General features: G+C 47.7%; 1 protein-coding gene across 8 annotated transcripts in view; it reads left to right on the plus strand.

The window, feature by feature from the left end:
- Positions 1-21,304, plus strand: part of LOC105494835 (HIVEP zinc finger 3) — a 424,702-nt gene that overhangs the window by 377,728 nt on the left and 25,670 nt on the right. The window lies entirely within an intron of this gene.

Here is a 21,304-nt window from a genome sequence, read left to right on the forward strand (position 1 = left end):
AGCAGAAGACAGAACAGACTTGGAGTGGGGCAGCGTGGAGTGGGCCGGGCTTGCTGGGCAGGCAGGCTCCCAAGAATGTGGTGACAGCTGACAGGGATGGACACGAGAGCCAAAAAGAGCCTACGGCAGCCAGGGAGAAGCCAGGCTATGGGTGAGGCCTTGTGACCAGCTGGCATGTGCAGTTGGCAGACTGGGCCAAATGTGGCCAGCCAGGGGGCTGGACAAAGTTTTTAGAGACTAGAGCCAAGGGTAGGCTGGGCACCTCCCCTGCATTCCCAGAGAAAGTGACAAGGAATGGAGGCCGAGGGAAGTTCCTCTGCAATGTGAGCATTATTCAGCCTGAAGCCCAGGGTGGAGTCTTCAGGGGCCATGTTCCCCCAAGAGCAGGCCAGGAGGGGTGCAGGCTGACACAAAAGGAAGGGGAGCTACCCCCTCACAAAGAGGAGTCAGGCTCCTACAGACTTTCAGAATGTCAGCAGATCTAGCATCTGGGCTTTCCCAAATCCTCATCTCCCCAGGGTTCCCCTCAGAAGAGTCTGGGGCTGTGTAGCTGGCGAGCTCAGGACCAGGCTCTAAGCTCTGTGATTTTCCTGAGGGTTGTAGCTTACACTAGTCTAACCATGAGACACCTGGATGGGAATCAAGTTCTGGGTCCAGAGCAGGAAGGTCCGGGAGTGAGGAGGTGACTGGGCTCCAGCAGGCACTGCAGATAGGACTGGCCATCCAGTATAGGACATGCTCCAACATCCCCAATGCTGCCTGGGCCGAGGGGCATCGTCCCTCTCCTGAGGACTCACAGGGAGGAGGTGGGGCACCTGAGAAGCCACTCCCTCCCCTTTCACTTAGGAGGAAATGGAGGCCCAAGAAAGAAACAGGTGCCTCAGTTGCCAGAGTGCCTAATTCAATCCCAGCTCTGGCACTTACTGTTTGCTGTGCACATTCCTCCACCTCTGTGTAGCTCCGTTTCTTCGTCTGTAAGTTGGGAAAGAACAGCGCCTACCTCAGTACTGTGAGGCACTGCAAGGCTTGCAGGGCTTGATTTCTCAGTGCAAGTGAGGAGCCCTCGCTGGGTGGGGGTTCTCGCCATGCCTCACCAAGCACTGGCTGTGAATCTCTCCCCAGTGAAAGCCAAACCCTGGGGTCACTGTTGAAACAAGATCCTTACTCTTTGTCGTTTATTCTGTTTCTTCCCCAAAACCACTGGGTCAGCTGACTTGGGTGCCTGGTGCACCCTCTGTAATAGAAGGGAGAAGTCAAGCCCTCTGAGGCCACCCCTCTGCCCCCCACCCCTGGAGAGAGTCGAGGCTCTGGGCCCCACAGGTTGGGTTCCCTGCCCACCACTCCTCAGCCTCACCACCCTACTCCCTGCCATTCCCTCAAAGGTGCCTCCAGGCTGGTTGCTTCCTTCCAGAGCCTGTGCCTTCATTCCTCAATGCCTTTGCACACTCCATCCCTCTGTGCAGGTGCCCCTACCCCATCTTCTACCTAGTAAACTCTTCAAAGCCCAGTGCAGTGTTTTCACCCTCTGGGAAACTGCCCTGATCTCCCTCCACACCCATAGCCACCCCTCCACCAGAGTCAGCCTGCCCACCTCTGTGTCCCTCTGAACTTGTGCATTCTGTCATCAAACACACTGCTGTTTTGTTCAGCTGGCAGTTTATCCAGCCACCTCCTCCCAGGCTGTCACTCCTTAAAAACATGGACTAGAGTGGATTGGTCTTGGTCCCTAACACCTAGCACATGACACAGATGCCATAAATAGTTTACTTTTCTGCGTGCCAACTGTTGTAGGTGTTGGGGGTGTAACAGTGAATGAGCAGATGAAAAGCAAGGGACCTTGAACCACCAAAACCATCTTGCAAAAGAGAACAATGTTGCAGCTCTCACACTTCCTGATTTCAAAACTTACTACAAAAACACAGTAATAGAAACAGTGTGGTGCTGACATAAGGCAGAAATACAGTTCAGTGGAATAGAACAGAGAGCCCAGAAATTAACCCTAGCATATATGGTCAAATGATTTTCAGCAAGGTTGCCAAGACTATTCAATGGCGAAAAAAAGTCTTTCCAAGAAACGATGCAAAAGCAGAATATCCACATGCAAACAAAGTCCACATGAAGTTGGACTCATACCTTACACTGTATACAGAAATGAACTCAAAATGGATCAAAGACCTAAAGATGAGAGCTAAAACGATAATAAAACTCTTAGGAGAAAACACAGGGGAAGAACTTCATGAAATTGGATTTGGCAATGATTTCTTGGGTACAATACCAAGCATAGGCAACAAAAGAAAAAATAGATAAGTTTGAACTTCATCAAAATTTAAAACTTTTGTTCATTAAAAGACACTATGAACAGAATGAAAAGGCAACCCAGAGAATGGGAGAAAATATTTGCAAACCATATATTTGATAAGGGCTTGATATTCAGAATATGTAAAGAACTCCTACAACTCAACAACAACAACCACAATCCAAAAACCCAATTTTAAAAATAGCCAAAAGACATGAATAGACATTTCTCCAAACAAGATATACAAATGGCCAATCCGCACATGAAAAGACATTCAACCTCACTAATCATGAGGGAAATAAAAGTCCAAATTACAGTGAGATACCACTTCCCACCCTCTAGGAGGGCTATTATCAAAAACATGGAAAATAACAAGTGTCAAGAAGGATGTGGAGAAATTGGAACCTTTGTACACTGCTGGTGGGAGTGTGAAATGGTGCAGCCACTGTGAAAAATGGTATGGTAGTTCTTCAAAAAACACAAACATAGAATTACTGTATGATCTAGCAATTCCACATCCAAGTGTATACCACCAATACTGAAATCAGGAACTCGGGTATTTGTACACCTGTGTTCAGCAGCATTATTCACAATAGTCAAAAGCTGGAAGCAACCTCGGTGTCCACTGATGGATAAACAGACAAACAAAATATGATCTAGTCATGCAATGAAATACCACTCAACCTTAACATGGAAGGACATTCTGACACCTGCCACAATGTGAATGAACCTTGAGGACACCATGCTGAGTGAACTAAGCCAGTCATAGAAAAAGGACAGATACTGTATGATTTCACTGATATGGGGTACATAGACTAGTCGTATCCATAGACAGAAAGGAGAGCAGTGGATGCCAGGTCCTGGAGGAGGAGATAGGGAGTGAGTGTTTAACAGATACAAAGTTTCCATTTGGAAAATGGAAATTTTTCTGGAGCTGGATGGTGGTAATGGTTGTACAACAATGTGAATGTGCTTAATGCCTCTGAACTGCACACTTAAAAATGATTCAGGGTGGTTCCAAGATAGCCAAATAGGAACAGCTCTGGTCTGCAGCTCCCAGCATGATTGACACAGAAGACGGGTGATTTCTGCATTTCCAACTGAGGTACCTAGTCCATCTCATTGGGACTGGTTGAACAGTGGGTGCAGCCCATGGAGGGCAAGCCGAAGCAGAGTGGGGTGTCACCTCACCCGGGAAGCTCAAGGGGTCAAGGGATTTCCCTTTCCTAGCCAAGGGAAGCCATGACAGACTGTACGTGGAAAATCAGGACACTCCCGCCCAAATACTGCATTTTTCCAATGGTGTTAGCAAACGGCACACCAGGAGATTATATCCCACGACTGGCTCAGCAGGTCCCACGCCCACAGAACCTTGCTCACTGCTAGCGCAGCAGTCTGAGATCAACCTGCGAGGCAGCAGTCTGGCAGGGGAAGGGGTGTCTGCCATTGCTGAGTCTTGAGTAGGTAAACAAAGCAGCCAGGGAAGCTCAAACTGGGTGGAGCCCACCACAGCTCAGCAAGGCCTGTTGCCTTTATAGATTCTACCTCTGAGAGCAAGGCATAGCTGAACAAAAGGCAGCAGAAACTTCTGCAGACTTAAACATCCCTGTCTGACAGCTCTGAAGAGAGCAGTGGTTCTCCCAGCATGGTGTTTGAGCTCTGAGAACAGACAGACTGCCTCCTCAAGTGGGTTTCTGACCCCTGTGTAGCCTAACTGGGAGACACCTCCCAGTAGGGGCCGACTGTCACCTCATACAGGCGTGTGTCCCTCTGGGATGAGCTTCCAGAGGAAGGATCAGGCAGCAATATTTGCCGTTCTGCAATATTTGCTGTTCTGTAGCCTCCGCTGGTGATACCCAGGCAAACAGGATCTGGAGTGGATCTCCAGCAAACTCTAACAGACCTGCAGCTAAGGGACCTGACTGTTAGAAGGAAAACTAACAAACAGAAAGGAATAGCATCAGTATCAACAAATAGGAATCCACACCAACACCCCATCTGTAGGTCACCATCATCAAACACCAAAGATAGATAAAACCACAAAGATGGGGGAAAACCAGAGCAGAAAAGCTGAAAATTCTAAAAACCAGAGTGCCTCTTCTCCTCCAAAGGATCACAGCTCCTCGCCAGCAACGGAACAAAGCTGGACAGAGAATGACTCTGAAGAGCTGACAGAAGTAGGCTTCAGAAGGTCAGTAATAACAAACTTCTCCAAACTAAAGGAGGATGTTCGAACCCATCACAAGGAAGCTAAAAACCTTGAAAAAAGATTAGACGAATGGCTAACTAGAATAAACAGTGTAGAGAAGATCTTAAATGACCTGATGGAGCTGAAAACCATGGCACAAGAGCTAGTGGCAAATGCACAAGCTTCAATAACTGATTCAATCAAGTGGAAGAAAGGGTATCAGTGACTGAAGATCGAATTAATGAAATAAAGCAAGAAGAGAAGTTTAGAGAAAAAAGAAATGAACAAAGCCTCCAAGAAATATGGGACTAGGTGAAAAGACCAAATTAATGTTTGATTGGTGTAACTGAAAGTGGTGGGGAGAATGGAACCAAGTTGGAAGACACTCTTCAGGATATTATCTAGGAGAACTTCCCCAACCTAGCAAGGCAGGCCAACATTCAAATTCAGGAAATACAGAGAGCACCACAAAGATACTTCTTGAGAAGAGCAACCCCAAGACACATAATTGTCAGATTCACCAAGGTTGAAATGAAGGAAAAAATGTTAAGGGCAACCTGAGAGAAAGGTCAGGTTACCCACAAAGGGATGCCCATCAGACTAACAGCAGATCTCTCAGCAGAAACACTACAAACCAGAAGAGAGTGGGGGCCAATATTCAACATTTTTAAAGAAAAGAATTTTCAACCCAGAATTTCATATCCAGTCAAACTAAACTTCTTAAGTGAAGGAGAAATAAAATCCTTGACAGACAAGCAAATGCTGATTTTGTCACCACGAGGCCTGCCTTACAAGAGCTCCTGAAGGAAGCGCTAAATATGGAAAGGAACAACCGGATATTTCCAGCCACTGCAAAAGCATGCCAAACAGTAAAGACCATCGATGCTAGGAAGAAACTGCATCAAATAATGGGCAAAATAACCAGGTATTATCATAATGACAGGATCAAATTCACACATAACAATATTAACCTGAAATGTAGATGGGCTAAATACCCCAATTAAAAGAGACAGACTGGCGAACTGGATAAAGAGTCAAGACCCATCAGTGTGCTGTATTTAGGAGACCCATCTTATGTGCAGAGACACATAGGCTCAAAATAAAGGGATGGAGGAAGATCTACCAAGCAAATGGAAAACAAAAAAAAAAGCAGGGGTTGCAATCCTAGTCTCTGATAAAACAGACTTTAACCCAGCAAAGATCAAAAGAGACACAGAAGGCCATTACATAATGGTAAAGGGATCAATTCAACAAGAAGAGCTAACTATCCTAAATATATATGCACCCAATACAGGAGCACCCAGATTCATAAAGCAAGTCCTAAGAGACCTACAAAGAGACTTAGACTCCCTCACAATAATAATGGGAGACTTTAACACCTCACTGTCAATACAATGAGATCAACAAAAGACAGATCTTGTTGAGACAGATCAATAAGACAGAAGGTTAACAAGGATATCCAGGACTTGAACTCAGCTCTGCACCAAGCAGACCTAATAGACATCTACAGAACTCTCCACCCCAAATCAACAGAATGTAAATTCTTCTCAGCACCACATTGCACTTATTCCAAAATTGACCACATATTTGGAAGTAAAGCACTCCTCAGCAAATGTAAAAGAACAGAAATCACAACAAACTCTGTCAGACCACAGTGCAATCAAATTAGAACTCAGGATTAAGAAACTCATTCACTCAAAACCTGGTTTTTTGAAAAGATAGACAAAATTGATAGACCATTAGCAAGACTAATAAAGAAGAAAAGAGAGAAGAATCAAATAGACACAATAAAAAATGATAAAGGGGATATCACCACCGATCCCACAGAAATACAAACTACCACCAGAGAATACTATAAACACCTCTATGCAAATAAACTAGAAAATCTAGAAGAAATGGATAAATTTCTGGACACATACACCCTCCCAAGACTAAACCAGGAAGAAACTGAATCTCTGAAGATACAAATAACAGGATCTGAAATTGACACAATAATTAAAAGCCTACCAACCAAAAAAAAAGTCCAGGACCAGACAGATTCACAGCTGAATTCTACCAGAGGTACAAGGAGGAGCTGGTACCATTCCTTCTGAAACTATTCCAATCAATACAAAAAGAAGGAATCCTCCCTAACTCTTTCTGTGAGATCAGTATTATCCTGATACCAGAGCCTGGCAGAGACACAACAAAAAAGAGAATTTTAGACCAATATCCCTGATGAACATCAATGCAAAAATCCTCAATAAAATACTGGCAAACGGAATCCAGCAGCACATCAAAAAGCTTATCCATCACTATCAAGTTGGCTTCATCCCTGGGATGCAAGGCTGGTTCAACATACGCAAATCAATAAATGTAATTCATCACATAAACAGAACCATCATGGACAAAAACCACATGATTATCTCAATAGATGCGGAAAAGGCCTTTGACAAAATTCAACAGCCCTTCATGCTAAAAACTCGCAATAAATTTGGTATTGATGGAACATATCTCAAAATAATAAGAGCTATTTATGACAAACTCACAGCCAATATCATCAGAATGGGCAAAAACTGGAAGCATTCCCTTTCAAAACTGGCACAAGACAGGGATGCCCTCTCTCACCACTCCTGTTCAACATAGTGTTGGAAGTTCTGGCCAGGGCAATCAGGCAAGAGAAAGAAATAAAGGGTATTCAATTAGAAAAAGAGGAAGTCAAATTGTCCCTGTTTGCAGATGACATGATTGTTTATTTATAAAACCCCATCGTCTCAGCCCAAAATCTCCTTAAGCTGATAAGCAACTTCAGCAAAGTCTCAGGATACAAAATCAATGTGCAGAAATCACAAGCATTCCTATACACCAATAACAGACAAACAGAGAGCCAAATCATGAGTGAACTTCCATTCACAATTGCTTCAAAGAGAATAAAATACCTAGGAATTCAACTTACAAGGGATGTAAAGGACCTCTTCAAGGAGAACTACAAACCACTGCTCAGTGAAATAAAAGAGGACACAAACAAATGGAAGAACATACCATGCTCATGGATAGGAAGAACCAATATTGTGAAAATGGCCATACTGCCCAAGGTAATTTAAAGATTCAGTGCCATCCCCATCAAGCTACCAATGAGTTTCTTCACAGAATTGGAAAAAACTACTTTAAAGTTCATATGGAACCAAAAAAGAACCCACATTGCCAAGTCAATCCTAAGCAAAAAGAACAAAGCTTGAGGCATCATGCTGCCTGACTTCAAACTATACTACAAGGCTACAGTAACCAAAACATCATGGTACTGGTACCAAAACAGAGATATAGACCAGTGGAGCAGAACAGAGGCCTCAGAAATAACACCACACATCTACAACCATCTGATCTTTGACAAACCTGACAAAAACAAGAAATGGTTTTTAATAAATGGTGCTGGTAAAACTGGCTAGCCATATGTAGAAAGTTGAAACTGGATCCTTTCCTTACACCTTATACAAAAATTAATTCAAGATGGATTAAAGACTTAAATGTTAGACCTAAAACCATAAAAACCCTAGAAGAAAATCTAGGCAATACCATTCAGGACATAGGCATGGGCAAGGACTTCATGACTGAAACACCAAAAGCAATGGCAAGAAAAGCCAGAATTGACAAATGGGATCTAATTAAACTAAAGAGCTTCGGCAAGGCAAAAGAAACCACCATCAGAGTGAACAGGCAACCTACAGAATGGGAAAAAATTTTTGCAATCTACCCATCTGACAAAGGGCAATATCCAGAATCTACAAAGAACTTAAACAAATTTATAAGAATAAAGCAAACAACCCCATCAAAAAGTGGGCAAAGGATATGAACAGGCACTTCTCAAAAGAAGACATTTATGCAGCCAACAGACACATGAAAAAATGCTCATCATCACTCACCATCAGAGAACTGCAAATCAAAACCACAGTGAGATACCATCTCACACCAGTTAGAATGATGATCATTAAAAAGTGAGGAAACAACAAATGCTGAAGAGGATGTGAAGAAATAGGAACACTTTTACACTGTTGGTGGAAGTGTAAACTAGTTCAACCATTGTGGGAGAGAGGTGATTTCTCAAGGATCTAGAACTAGAAATACCATTTGACCCAGCAATCCCATTACTGGGAATATACCCAAAGGATTATAAATCATGCTGCTATAAAGACACATGCACACATATGTTTATGGCGGCACTATTCACAATAGCAAAGACTTGGAACCAACCCAAATGTCCATCAGTGATAGACTGGATTAAGAAAATGTGGCCGGGCGCGGTGGCTCAAGCCTGTAATCCCAGCACTTTGGGAGGCCGAGACGGGCGGATCACAAGGTCAGGAGATCGAGACCAGCCTGGCTAATACGGTGAAACCCCGTCTCTACTAAAAAATACAAAAAACTAGCCAGGTGAGGTGGCGGGCGCCTGTAGTCCCAGCTACTCGGGAGGCTGAGGCAGGAGAATGGCGTAGACCTGGGAGGCGGAGCTTGCAGTGAGCTGAGATGCGGCCACTGCACTCCAGCCTGGGGACAGAGCGAGACTCCGTCTCAAAAAAAAAAAAAAAAGAAAAGAAAATGTGGCACATATACACCATGGAATACTATGCAGCCATAAAAAAGGGTGAGTTCATGTCCTTTGCAGGGACATGGATGTAGCTGGAAACCATCATTCTGAGCAAACTATCACAAAGACAGAGAACAAAACACTGCATGTTCTCACTCATAGGTGGGAATTGAACAATGAGAACACTTGGACACAGGATGGGGAACATCACACCCTGGGGCCTGTTGGGTGGTGGGGGGAGAGGGGAGGGATAGCATTAGGAGGTATACCTAATGTAAATGACAAGTTGATGGGTGCAGCAAACCAACATGGCACATGTATACCTATGTAACAAACCTGCATATAGTGCACATGTACCCTAGAAATTAAAGTATAAGAAATAAAATAAAATAAAGAGTTGGAAAATAAAAAGGATCAAGGGCTGGGTGCAGTGGCACACACCTGTAATCCCAGCACTTTGGGAGGCCGAGGGTGGTGGATCACCTGAGGGCAGGAGTTCAAGACCAGCCTGGCCAACATGGTAAAACCCCATCTTTATTAAAAATACAAAAAATTGGCCCGGCGTAGTGGCACACACCTGCAATCCCAGCTACCTGGGAGACTGAGGCAGGAGAATTGCTTGAACCTGGGAGGTGGAGGTTGCAGTGAGCCGATATCGGGCAACTGTACTCCAGCCTAGGCAACAAGAACAAAACTGTCAAAAAAAAAAAAAAAACAAAATGGTTCAAGTGGTAAATTTTAGGTTATGTATTTGTTACTACAATTTTTAAAAGAGTTGTTTTAAAAAACACAGCCTAAGCAGCTTGGAGCCCAGACAGACACACAGAGCTGAGGTTGCAGAGAGCCTGGAGGAAGCTGGCAGGAGAGGATGAAGGCAGGAGTGGCTGCCAGGAGCTCAGGCGTGTGGTCATGGGCAAGTTACTTAATGCCCCTGTACATCCCTTTCTCATCTGCAAGGTGGGGAGAGTGATCGCTACCACAGCATGTGTCATTCTAAGGACTGCATGGTGCTTGGGACATGTCAATGCTCGACACACACATACACACGTTAGCTTGTCTGAGTCCTGCAGCCCAGTTCTGGCACCTCCTGGACTGCTTTGCACATGAGGCCATTGAATGCGAGGGTCACAGAAGGCTCAGAAATCACCTCTGAGGACCTGGCATTTGAACTGAGGTCTGAGGATCGGGGCAGTGAACAAAGGCATGGCGATGGGAGGGGAGTGAGGATTGTTCCATCTGGAGGAACTGGCATGGTCAAAGGTCGGAGGCTGGCCAGAGCATTGGCACCATGCAGGAAAGGGGTGCTGGGGAGGCTGGAGTGGGGTGTGGCCAGAGAGGAAGGGGAGCAGTGGGCAGCCTAGGAGGGGCCTGGGAGCCCGTGGTCAGGTGGAAGGTGTCCGTGGAGTGTGGAGGAAAGGATCTCTGCTTCTTTTCCATCAAATGGAAGAGGCCACATCAGTCATCTCACTTTTGTGAGGGGAGAGTGGCAATGAATACGTGAATACATGAAAATTATTGTAAATTATCAACGCTCTGTGGGCTTTTTTTTAATAAATCCCCAAAGCCTGGTATTGCTATAACTCTGCCACATGATTGGCCCTAAAGCCTGGCCCAGCAGGCGTCTAAGCTGGTCTCCAGGTCCCTCCAGAGCGCCAGAGGCTGCCTAGGCCCCAGGCCACCTCCTCGGGCTCCTCGCTCTGCCAGCCAAGCCATTCCCTCAGTGGATCCCAAGCGTCCCTGTCTCTGTGCCTTTTCTCCTGCCATCCCCTCCACCTGCAGGGCCGCTTCCCCTTCTTCATCTTCAAAGCCCAGGCCAGGCGCCCCCATTCCCTGGAGTCTCCCTGGCCCTCCCCGACCCTGCCTGCTTGTCAACAGCTCTCCTTCCAAACCCCAAGACTGACTGATTATTTTCCCTCAGCTTGACTTTACTATTTTCCGTTTGCTTCAGACAAACTATGCTGCTTCTGCTGGCCGTCTTTTGAACCCACAGACAGGGAAGGTACGGTTAATAAAATCCACAGATGCTTTAAAACATGGAGGTTTAAATGTGTAGACCACAAGCCTGGGCAGGATATTCAGTGTGATACGGTGCCACTTCCTACTAGCTGTGTGGCTGAGGGCAAGTCACTGTGCCTCTCTGAGCTCAGTGTCCACATCTGCAGGATAGGGACAGCTCTCTCTACCTCACAGGGCTGTCATGAAAAGCCAGGAGGCTAGAGGACACTTCAGCACCTCCCACCACTCCCAATGAGCACTGCGTAGATCTGCAGTCAATGTGAGCGGGGGCTGTTCTCTTTCTGCCATTTGGAATGACTGCATCTGGCCTTGATTCTAGCCACAGGGCTGCCTCCTGGCTGATGGCTGCTCTGAAAGGCACTACACGTGCTTTAAGTAGTATTTGTAAGTGACACGGCATCCAGGCAGGGCCAGTGCTGCTGGAGAGCTGCCCACGAGCTTTCTGGAGACAATGCATTGACTCATTTCTTTACTGGGCACCAGGCCTGATGCAGGGAGGCATGTGGGGAGTGAGTGATCATCTGTAGCAAGGACACACCCAGTTACGTCAGCCCTACTTCAAGAAGCAGGAGTCTAGGGTTGTAGTCTTGGCTCTGCTGCCAATGGCTGTGTGACCTTGGGCAAGGCCTTTGTCCGCTCTGGTCTTCAGCCAATTTGCTGACTCTACAAGGCCTCACAGCTTCAGGGGGTGAGCACTGGTCCCTGCACACCTGGGGGCTCCGCACTTAGAAACTTCCTGGCATGTCTGCTCTGAGAACGAGGCCAGGTCCTCTGGACAGCTACATCTGTTCTGTCTCGGGAACCCTTCTCTGTCAGTTCTGAGCCTGCTGAGAAGAGCACTCCTTGCTTTTCTGTGCCCTGAATTTCCCACTCTCAGGCCATGAAGGGAGCTGATTCTAGCACAGAGAGGGGTAGAGAGGGGCAGCTCCTGGGAGACTTTAGCCCCACCCACCTTCTCCACTACAGTCATCACTTTGCATACTCAGGAGGGACCTCAAACAGCTTCACCTCTATTGACCACTGGTTGAGGTGCAGCACGTGGTCCCCAGGGACTGAGCCTGTTCCAGCTGTAGTCACCTGCCCTGCTGCCCACCCTCCACCCCATCTGCAGTCACTGTTGACTGAGGGACTTACATGATCCAGGCACAGAACTAAGCACTAAACTCAGAGGGGCCATGGTCACTCAGGAGCAGAGCTGGGATTCACACTCAGCCCTGTTTGGCTTCAAAGCCTGTGTCCTTTCCTTCACACCTCACTGCCATTAACTGGGAGCCCTACTTTCCGCTTTTTCCAACTGTCAGCTTTCTGCATGGCAAGCCTCTGGTGAGAACCTTTTCCTGTTCCTCTTTGTGACTAGGGCCAGGACTGGAATGTCCAGTGAATGCTGTGGATGGTAGTGGTGGTGGTGGTGGTGGTGGTGGTGGTAGTTATGGTGGTGATGGTAGTGGTGGTGGTAGAGGTGGTGGTAGTGGTGATGGTGGTGGTGATAGTGGTGGTAATGGTGGTGGTGATGGTGGTGGTGGGGGTGGTGGTGATGGTGGTGGTGGTGGTGGTGGTGATGGTGGTCGTGATGGTAGCAATGGTGGTAGAGGTGGTGGTGGTGGTGGTGGTGGTGATGGTAGTGATGTGGTAGAGGTGGTGGTGGTGGTGATGGTAGTGGTGGTGGTGGTGATGGTAGCAATGGTGGTTGAGGTGGTGATGGTGGTGGTGGTGGTAGTGATGGTGGTGGTGGTGGTGGTGGTGATAGTGGTGGTAGTGGTGGTATTGGTGGTGGTGGGGGTGGTGGTGGTGGTGGTGATGGTAGCAATGGTGGTGGTGATGGTGAGGGTGGTGGTGGTGGTGATAGTGGTGGTAGTGGTGGTATTGGTGGTGGTGGGGGTGGTGGTGGTGGTGGTGATGGTAGCAATGGTGGTGGTGATGGTGAGGGTGGTGGTTGTAGTGGTGGTAGCAATGGTGGTAGAGGTGGTGGTGGTGGTGGTGATGGTAGTGGTGCTGGTGGTGGTGATGGTAGCCATGGTGGTAGAGGTGGTGGTGGTGGTGGTAGTGATGGTGTTGGTAGTGGTGGTAGTTTTGGTATTGGTGGTGGTGGTGGTAGTGATGGTTGTAGTGGTGGTAGTGGTAGTGATGGTGGTGGTAGTGGTGGTGGTAGAGGTGGTAATGGTGGTGGTGGTGATGGTAGCAGTGGTGATAGAGGTGGTGGTGGTGGTGGTGGTAGTGGTGGTGATGGTGATGGTTGTAGCGATGGGAGTGGTGGTGGTAATGGTGACGGTGATGGTAGTGATGGTGGTAGAGGTGGTGGTGGTGGTGCTTCCCTGGGGCCTACAGTGAGGGATGAGATTTGCAGTGGAGAGACATCCCCTTCCCTGTCCAGTTATTCCATGTTCTAGAAAACAGTTCTCCCACTAGCAACGTCTTCTTCAACCATGAGAGCCAGAGGGTGTTTAATCCATTCAAAGAGGGGGGATTGGTGCCCTTCTTTTCCTGCCCACTGACTGTGTGACCTCAGGGAAGTGACTTTACCTCTCTGAACCTCCATTTCATCACTTGAAAAAGAGGACTGACATAACCCCCTTCACTGGTTTCTAGTAAGGATGAGGAGGTCCTGGAGTGAGGAGAAGGCATTGTAGTGCTAAAGGATCACAGATGTTCATCTGTGTTCCTGCGGTTGCTGCTGTCTAGCCCATGCAGAAAATGGCTGAGCAGTGTGTAGGGTCCAGTTAGCCACCAGGTACAGGCATACCATGGGGCTGGAGGGACGTTGCTCTACATCTCGATCATAAAGGTGACGTGGCACTCTGATCAATAAAGGTGTTGCTTCCTACTCCAACAGAAGATAAAGATGACCTTGTGGTGGCTGTGTCAGGACCTGTAAAATCCTTTGTGACTTGCAGCACTAGGAGGAGCCCTTGTGACTGGAGTGAACAGCAGCAAGGCCACCAGCTCCAAGAGATGAAGGCCTGAGGAGAACAGAGCATGACAAAGACTGGGCAGGAGATTGGACCGTCATAGGAGGTGCTGATCCCAGTCAACAAAAAACTTTCAACACGGCGAAGAAGCGTCTCCACTTCCCCTGCGCTTACACTGGAGGAGACCAAAAGAGCCATGGCTATAGCAGCCTCCACCTCATTGCCCTCTTCTGACCTTGCTTGCTTGTTTCCAGCGTCTGGGTCATGGTCAGGTTCACTTTGCAGCTCTCAAGAGGGTCTAGCCCCAGTCTCAGAATGGAGATGCCAGGAAGGACCTAAATAAGGAGCCCCTGGGTGTTGAGGGGTCTATGCTCACCCCCTGGAGCTATGAGGCCTTGTAGAGTCAATGAGGTGGCTAGAGACCAGAGAGGGCAAGGGCCTGGGCCTAGGTCACATAGCCAGTTACCCACATGTGACTGGGAAGAGACAAAGTGTTCTCTGCTAACTGGTTACCACCTCCTTTAATCTCTGAGAAGTTTTCATAGAAATGACTTTTCTGAGGGATAGCCCAGTCAGTAGTGACAACTCTCAGTCTGATCTTTACATACGAGCTCTGGAAGCTTTTCAGAGCCACATTTTTCACCCTGCCTACCTCCGTGAAAACCATCTATCCATCTGTCATGCTAAGAACTGCCCAAAGCATTAAGCACTTTGAACTGAAGGGAAGATGAGACGGGATCAGCAGGCAGGAGCAGGAGCTGAATCACGCCAGCTTGTGGCTGTGCCTTGACTCCTCGACCCCACTTTCTGCTGGTGAGGACACTAATTTGGCCCCCACTTTGAGCGGTCAGACATTTAAGGCAGCGGGTAGGTGAGGGGCTACTTACAGATCTAGAGTGTGCATGGTGCAGCCTGCCGTCTCACCAGGGGACTCCTGCTTCATGTTTGTCAAGTGCAGATAAGCAAACCTCTTTATTCTTCATCTTGGAATTTCTTCTAAACGGGTCACCCATTTTGCACCTCCGTTATTCCGATAGAAACCTAACAGTTAGGTTAACTTTCCTGAAGCTTTTATTGCCCCTGCATATTGTTAATCTGGACCATGATCTTGCATCCCACTGATTGCCATTTTAAAAGTGGAAGAGTGGTTCAAGCTCCGTGTCATACAGATCATGTGTCATAGGAGGAACTGAAGCCTGCTCTTCAGCACTGTATTCAGTGTCAAAGTTTGGAAGCTGAAATGCTTCACATTCCATGTTGGCGGCTCTGTCTTCATCCCTGTAATTTGTTCCCTGCCATCAACCCCTTGCACTGCCTCTGCGTCTGCAGGATACTGTGGCTCTGTGATGATCTTTCTGTCTGCATCCTCTCTTTCCTCTACATCCACCTTCATCATCTTCCTCTTCCTCATGCTGCTCGTCTTCTACTTCATCGGAATATTGGCCTTCCTGGGGACAAGACTCTCATCAGGAGAGATGGGCACAAAGGAATCTTCTCTGTGGGGAGCTTCTTCCGCCTGGGACCCCATCCTGGAATGAGCATGGTCATCTCCATTGTCCTCCAGCAGGGGGGTCCTTGGCTGTGATCTTGGAGAGCTTCCAAGGGCTTCGGTATCCCCATCAGCATGTTATGGATTCCTCCGCAAACCTGGCCACGGCTGGAGAGAAGGAGGAGATGATAGAGACTCCATCGTGGCTTCTTACTCCATCAGCTGGTCCCAATATTGCCAGGGCTAGAGAGTTGAGCCAGCCTCCTAGTACGAAACCATTGGCTTCACTTTTGAGGTGAGTGAGGAAGACATCTCCAGGCTTCTGAACCTATTGAAATCTGGGGCACTTGGTTTTCCTTCCACTGTTGAAGAATGATTCTGACTGTGATGAGTGCTTTCAAGGCGAAGTGCCAGATACAGCAAATACTGATTGAGCCCCACTCGGTGCTAGGCACTCTTCCAAGCACATAACCTATATTAACTAAGTAAAATGTGCAACACCTCTTGGAGCATATGCTATTATTTTGTAGTAATTTTTTAATTGAAACAGATCATACATACAAAAAATAATCCAAGTCATAAGTATAGAACCATGAGTTATTACAGAGTGAACATACCTATGGAATTGTGCCCAGTTACCCACAGGTCAAGAAATAGGACACTATCCCCATTTTACAGATGAAGAAACTGAGACACAGAGAGGTTAAGTAACCTGCCCAAGGTCACACAGCTAATAAGGGACAGAGCCTGGTTTCCACCTCAGGAGCTCTATCTGGTAAGCCCAGCTCTGTTTTCTACTGCCCATAGAAAAGGTGGACCTGGGAGACCATGACCCATCTCAGGGTCAGGGGAAGCCTCTGAGAAGCTGGGGTTGGAGCTGAGCTCAGGGGAGAACTGGAACTTCATTAGAGAGAGGGAAGGAGAGCATTCCAGGCAGGGTCATCTGCTGAGAGGCCTGCAGATCTGCTGTGGGGATGCAGGAGGGAGGCGATGTGGACGGTCTGTCACGGCCACATCACACAGACTCACCAGTCACTAGAAGGCAGCTGTGGGACTCACAAAGGGATTCTTCCTTCCACAAAAGGACTCACAACAGGAATCCCTAAATAGCTTGCTGCAAGGAAAACCCACTTTGAGTTGGGAACGTCACATTTCCATAGAGTGGGTTAGAGAAATAGGGCTTTCATTGGAAGAGGTGGCTCAGTCTGAGAATAACAGCTGGGAGGTGTAGTAGTAAAATCATCCCACAGCCACAGCCACAGCTGGGCTCCTCTGAGCAGCATCAGCACACGCTCCATGGGCGGGTGCTTGCTCAGGGTCACACAGCTGGTCAGAGGCGGCGGGATTTGAACTCTGCAGTCTGATGCATCAACACCCCCATGCCTAACCACTGCACTCCGCAGCGTCCTAATCAGACAGGCCACCTCAGTCCTCTGAGCGGTGACCACACCCTCCCTTCCTTCCTGTTTTCCCACCCACTCACCTACTGGCTGTTTATGTCTGGAGCACCAGTGTGGTTGCAATGTCCATTTAGATTCCAGCTAAACCCACTGGACCTGGAGTCCAGCCTAGCTCCTACCATTAGAAACTATTTTGCCCCAGACTTACATTGTCATTTAATCTGGGCTTGAATACTAGACCTGTTGGGGAGCTCACTACCATTCAGGCTTGCTTTGTTCCAAATCTGTAGCCCTGGGGTCAGAAAATTCTTTCTTAAAGGGAGCCCAGATCTTCCTCCGTGCCTGGTTCTGCCTGTTGGCTGAGCAACCTCCCAGGAGGCTGAGACAGTGGTCACAGATGTGACCTGAAGTGTCCAAAGACAGGTTTTCCTTGGTCCCTGTTTCTCCTCTAATCCTAACTGGTGGGGAACAGATCTGCTCGGGGTATGGGGTAAGAAGGTGGCTGTTGTCATGGGGCAATTAGAATGCCCTCTCTATCCTTCTCCCTTCCAGATTGGAGTAACTCTGGGACCTGAGCACGTATCCTCCCCCAACCCCAACCCCAACCCCATGTTATTCAGGTTTAATCTGTAAGGACAGCTGCAAGAGATGCCAACCAGCTGCCTTCATGAGCTCTGGCTACCTTGCCCCATTCAGATAGATTAAAAGCTGTTTCACAGCCTTCATGGTACTGATGCCTTGAGCTCATTGCAGGATTTAAAACTGTTCACAGCTTTTTCTTACTAAAGCTGTTTATTTTTCTGTGATAAAAGATTTCACCTATGACCCTGGTTGACTTTTTGTAGTGCTTCTTAGCAAAAATAATAAGAAGAAGAAAAAGAAGTATTCATAAATGTTAACCAAGAAGAAAGGAGATATCCTATGAAAAGTGTGTGGCACATAGTGAGGGCCTGGTCACTGTGAGGTCAGGTGGTTTGGGGAGGCCTCGGCCTTCCCAGCTCTGGCCATTTGCGTGGTGTGGAGCACCAGACAGGCTCCCGCCTCTTCAGGGTCTGGTCACTTCCCCATTCTGGGTCTGGGACATAGGGAGTGAGGCTGGAATAGTGGAAAGAAGAGACCGTGGTCCTGCATCAGCCTGGGCTAGGTCCAGTCCCACCTGAGGGCTTCTGTGCTCTGGGCCATTCTGGGAGAAGATGGACAGTCTGGGGAGAATTTCTCACATGTGGAATTGTTTGAGGACATGGAAATGCTGAGACTGGAGGAGAGAAGTCTCGGGCAGCATCATAGCTTTTGGAGGCTTGTATGAAGGAGGAGCTGGACTGCCCACAGCTCAGAGCATGGGTGTGAGCACAGGGTGACAACTTCAGCTTGATAGTGAGAGAGCTGCCCAGGAGTCGCAGGAGCTGCCTGGGAAACTGTGAGTCCCCTGGTGCCGGAGGAATATGCACTTGTGGGAGGGTGCGGACAGGATCTACCTGAAAATGGCCAAATCTGAGGATGCAGCAGCCTTCTCTGCATCAGAGGTTTTAAGGACCTTCCAAGCATGAATGTTCTGTAACAGTAATTTTCAAATTGTTTTTAAATTCACAGAACTCCTTTTTACAAAGTTCAGTTTACAAACACACTCCCTCTGAAAAACAATGCGATCCAGAGCTGCTGTGGGTGGGGGAGGAGGACCCAGGGCCCCACTGCTCAGCCTCCCCACCCCCGTGCTCCATGAATCCGGAGCACAGATTGAAAGTCACTGTTCTAGAACCCTGCAGGCCAGGGCTGCTCATGGCTGGAGCAACTCCACCTAACGTTCCCAGTGAAGGCACCCACTCCTCTGACAGTTTCATTTCATTTCAACCCAGCTTCTGGGTTCCTGCCTGCCTCCCTAACCCCACTGTCTGGTCGGAAATGGGGTATCGGCTGCGTTTGACGGACCCAAGCTGGCTTCAGCCCAGGCTTGGTGCCTGCTTGCTGGCTCTTAGGCCTCTGCTCTTGGTCACCCAGAAGTCACTCCACAGGATCTCCACCTATCGTATCCAATTCTGTAGAATAAAAGCGTTTCCTATTCTTAGAGCTGTGCTGGGCATTAGATCCCTGAGCTGCTGCCATCTTCCCAGCTGCTGCCACTGGGAGCTGATGCTTTCCTAGTATAAAAAAAAATCACAATAGTAAAACCAAGGAAATGGTGAAAATGCCACTGTAGGTAGCAAGCCTGCAAAATGACAAGAGCTTGCCTCATCAGCGAGAGTCCTTCTGGAAGGTGTAGAAGAAAGCATCCTTTACCCACTCTCCCCTCTTATTTCTGTCAGGCCACTGCTGAACTCTCTCGAATCTAGGTCCACTTTCCTCTTGCCCTTGCCTCTGCCCAGCTGGGCTCTCTACAGTCACAATAGCCTCTCCTGGCCTCCAGACCTCCCCACCCACACCATCCTCCACACTGCACCCAGGCGGAGACTCATAAAACAGGAGTCTCAGGTCTGACCCTGTGCACCCAAAAAGTCCCAGACAAAGGCATTTCTTCTGCAGAAGCCACCTGACAGCCACCCCCGCTGGTTCCTCCTCTCATCATCCGTAGCACTTTGCTCATGGTCTGTATTGCTGTTTCCATCTCTTTGCTTTACGATCTTTTAAGTGCCTGTTAGTCACACTTGAGACCAAGGTCAGGGTTTTATTTAGCTTTATATTTCTGGCTCTGGCCCAGTGCCAGGCTCAGACCAGGCCTTAGGAAGTACTGTTGAGTAAATTCACATGCTTGCAGCTCACGTCGCTGTTTAGAACAGAGACTGTGCTGGTGGGCTCTGTGCCTGCGTGCCATGGAATTCCTGGCACAGCGGCATGTCCCTGGAGGGTGCACCTAATGGCCCCCAGCCTGAGCATTATGACGTGATGTAGTTTCTGCAGAACCCCGACAACAGGAGAATCTGGAGTATACCCAGAGCCCAGTGTGAAATTCCCCCATGACCCACATGGCCTCCCCAGTTCACTTTCCACCAGGGGATGTGTCTACTACCTCTTGGCAACTGAATATTTTTAAGAGAGACACAGCTCAGCAGCCTGTACCACCTGGCACTTGCCTCTCTTCCCACAGGCATCCATTCCTCTGTGAGTTTCACTCAAAAAGCAGCGTGTCACTGCGGACAAGCCAGCCAGCTCACCATGGCTGGACCTCCCAGGGCACCAGGCCTCCGGGAACTGGCCCCTAGCCTCGCTTCACAGACACAGGTTGCCCGCCAAAGTAGGTCTCAGAGCGACAGTGTGTGCATTGCTCGTCACATCTTCCTCTTGCTTTGCATGACTGAGTACACCCAAGAAGTGTGCCTCCTGGGAGGAAAGCATATTTGGCAACAAGATCATTATAAAATCAGAAATTCAGCAAACCTTTAAAATATCCAGACTTGGAAGAGATGCAAGAGTTCTCTAATTAAATATGAATAATAGGTGGAAAAGTCATAATATAAATGCAGAATAGCTTAATACATAGAATCTCAGATTAAGAAGGTAACTTGGAGGCCATTGAGTTCATCCCTTCATTTCAGAAAATAATACAGCTTGGTGGAGAGAAAAGTCATGGGCTTGAAGGTCAGACATGCCCCTATTTACTAGCTATGTGACCTTGGGGAAATTACTTTGAGCCAGAAGTTTAGCTCCAGGCTAGATCTGCCTCTTGTATTTTATTTGACTTACACAATGTTTTTTAAAAAACAGAATTGCACAGCAGTTAAGCACATGAACTTTGTAGCCAGGCGACCTGAGTTCAAATTCTGACTCCATTAACTAACTGGCTGTGTGACCTTGGGCAGGTTACTTAACCTCTCTGTGACTGTTTTCTCCTGTATAAATGGGAATCATGACAGCCCCATCACATAGGGCTGTTACGTGATTTAATGAGGTAACGCATGTAAAGCATTTAAAATCGTGCTTGGCGCCCAGTGTAAGAGTTTGCTAATATTTTTAGTTTTTTTAAAAAATCTGGATTTGTGGTTTCCTTGAAAACACTGGAAGATGTAACAATTTCATGTGGCATTTGGCGGGACGGGAGTAGCCACTGCCCCTTCAGAGAGGGATGTGCCCTGCCTCCCAGGTCACCGCAGTCCCCACCGCTCCCCCTCCTACGCCTCCTCTGCTTCGCTTGATCATGTTGCCAGCCCATCCCCCTCTAGTGCCCTGAGCCTCCACTTGGTCTTAGGAGTAAATATATTCATTTATATTTACTGGAACAAATATGCTAAACTAAATATATCCAAGTGAACTAAGTATATCCACTTTACAATGTTATGACACTCATACACAAGCTAATCCATCCAAAGCCCCTCTGTCTGTGTGCTGGACATGTCCTGAGCACGTAGACATCATGAATTCCTTCCTACTAGCTAGGAGTAGTAAAATAATGCTATTCTACCTACTACCTACTACTAGAAGACCTCATAGCCTGTTCATCTGGCCTCTGCATGAACAGT

Source organism: Macaca nemestrina, chromosome 1 (genome assembly GCF_043159975.1).
Source record: "Macaca nemestrina isolate mMacNem1 chromosome 1, mMacNem.hap1, whole genome shotgun sequence".
NCBI classification, from domain to species: domain Eukaryota; kingdom Metazoa; phylum Chordata; class Mammalia; order Primates; family Cercopithecidae; genus Macaca; species Macaca nemestrina.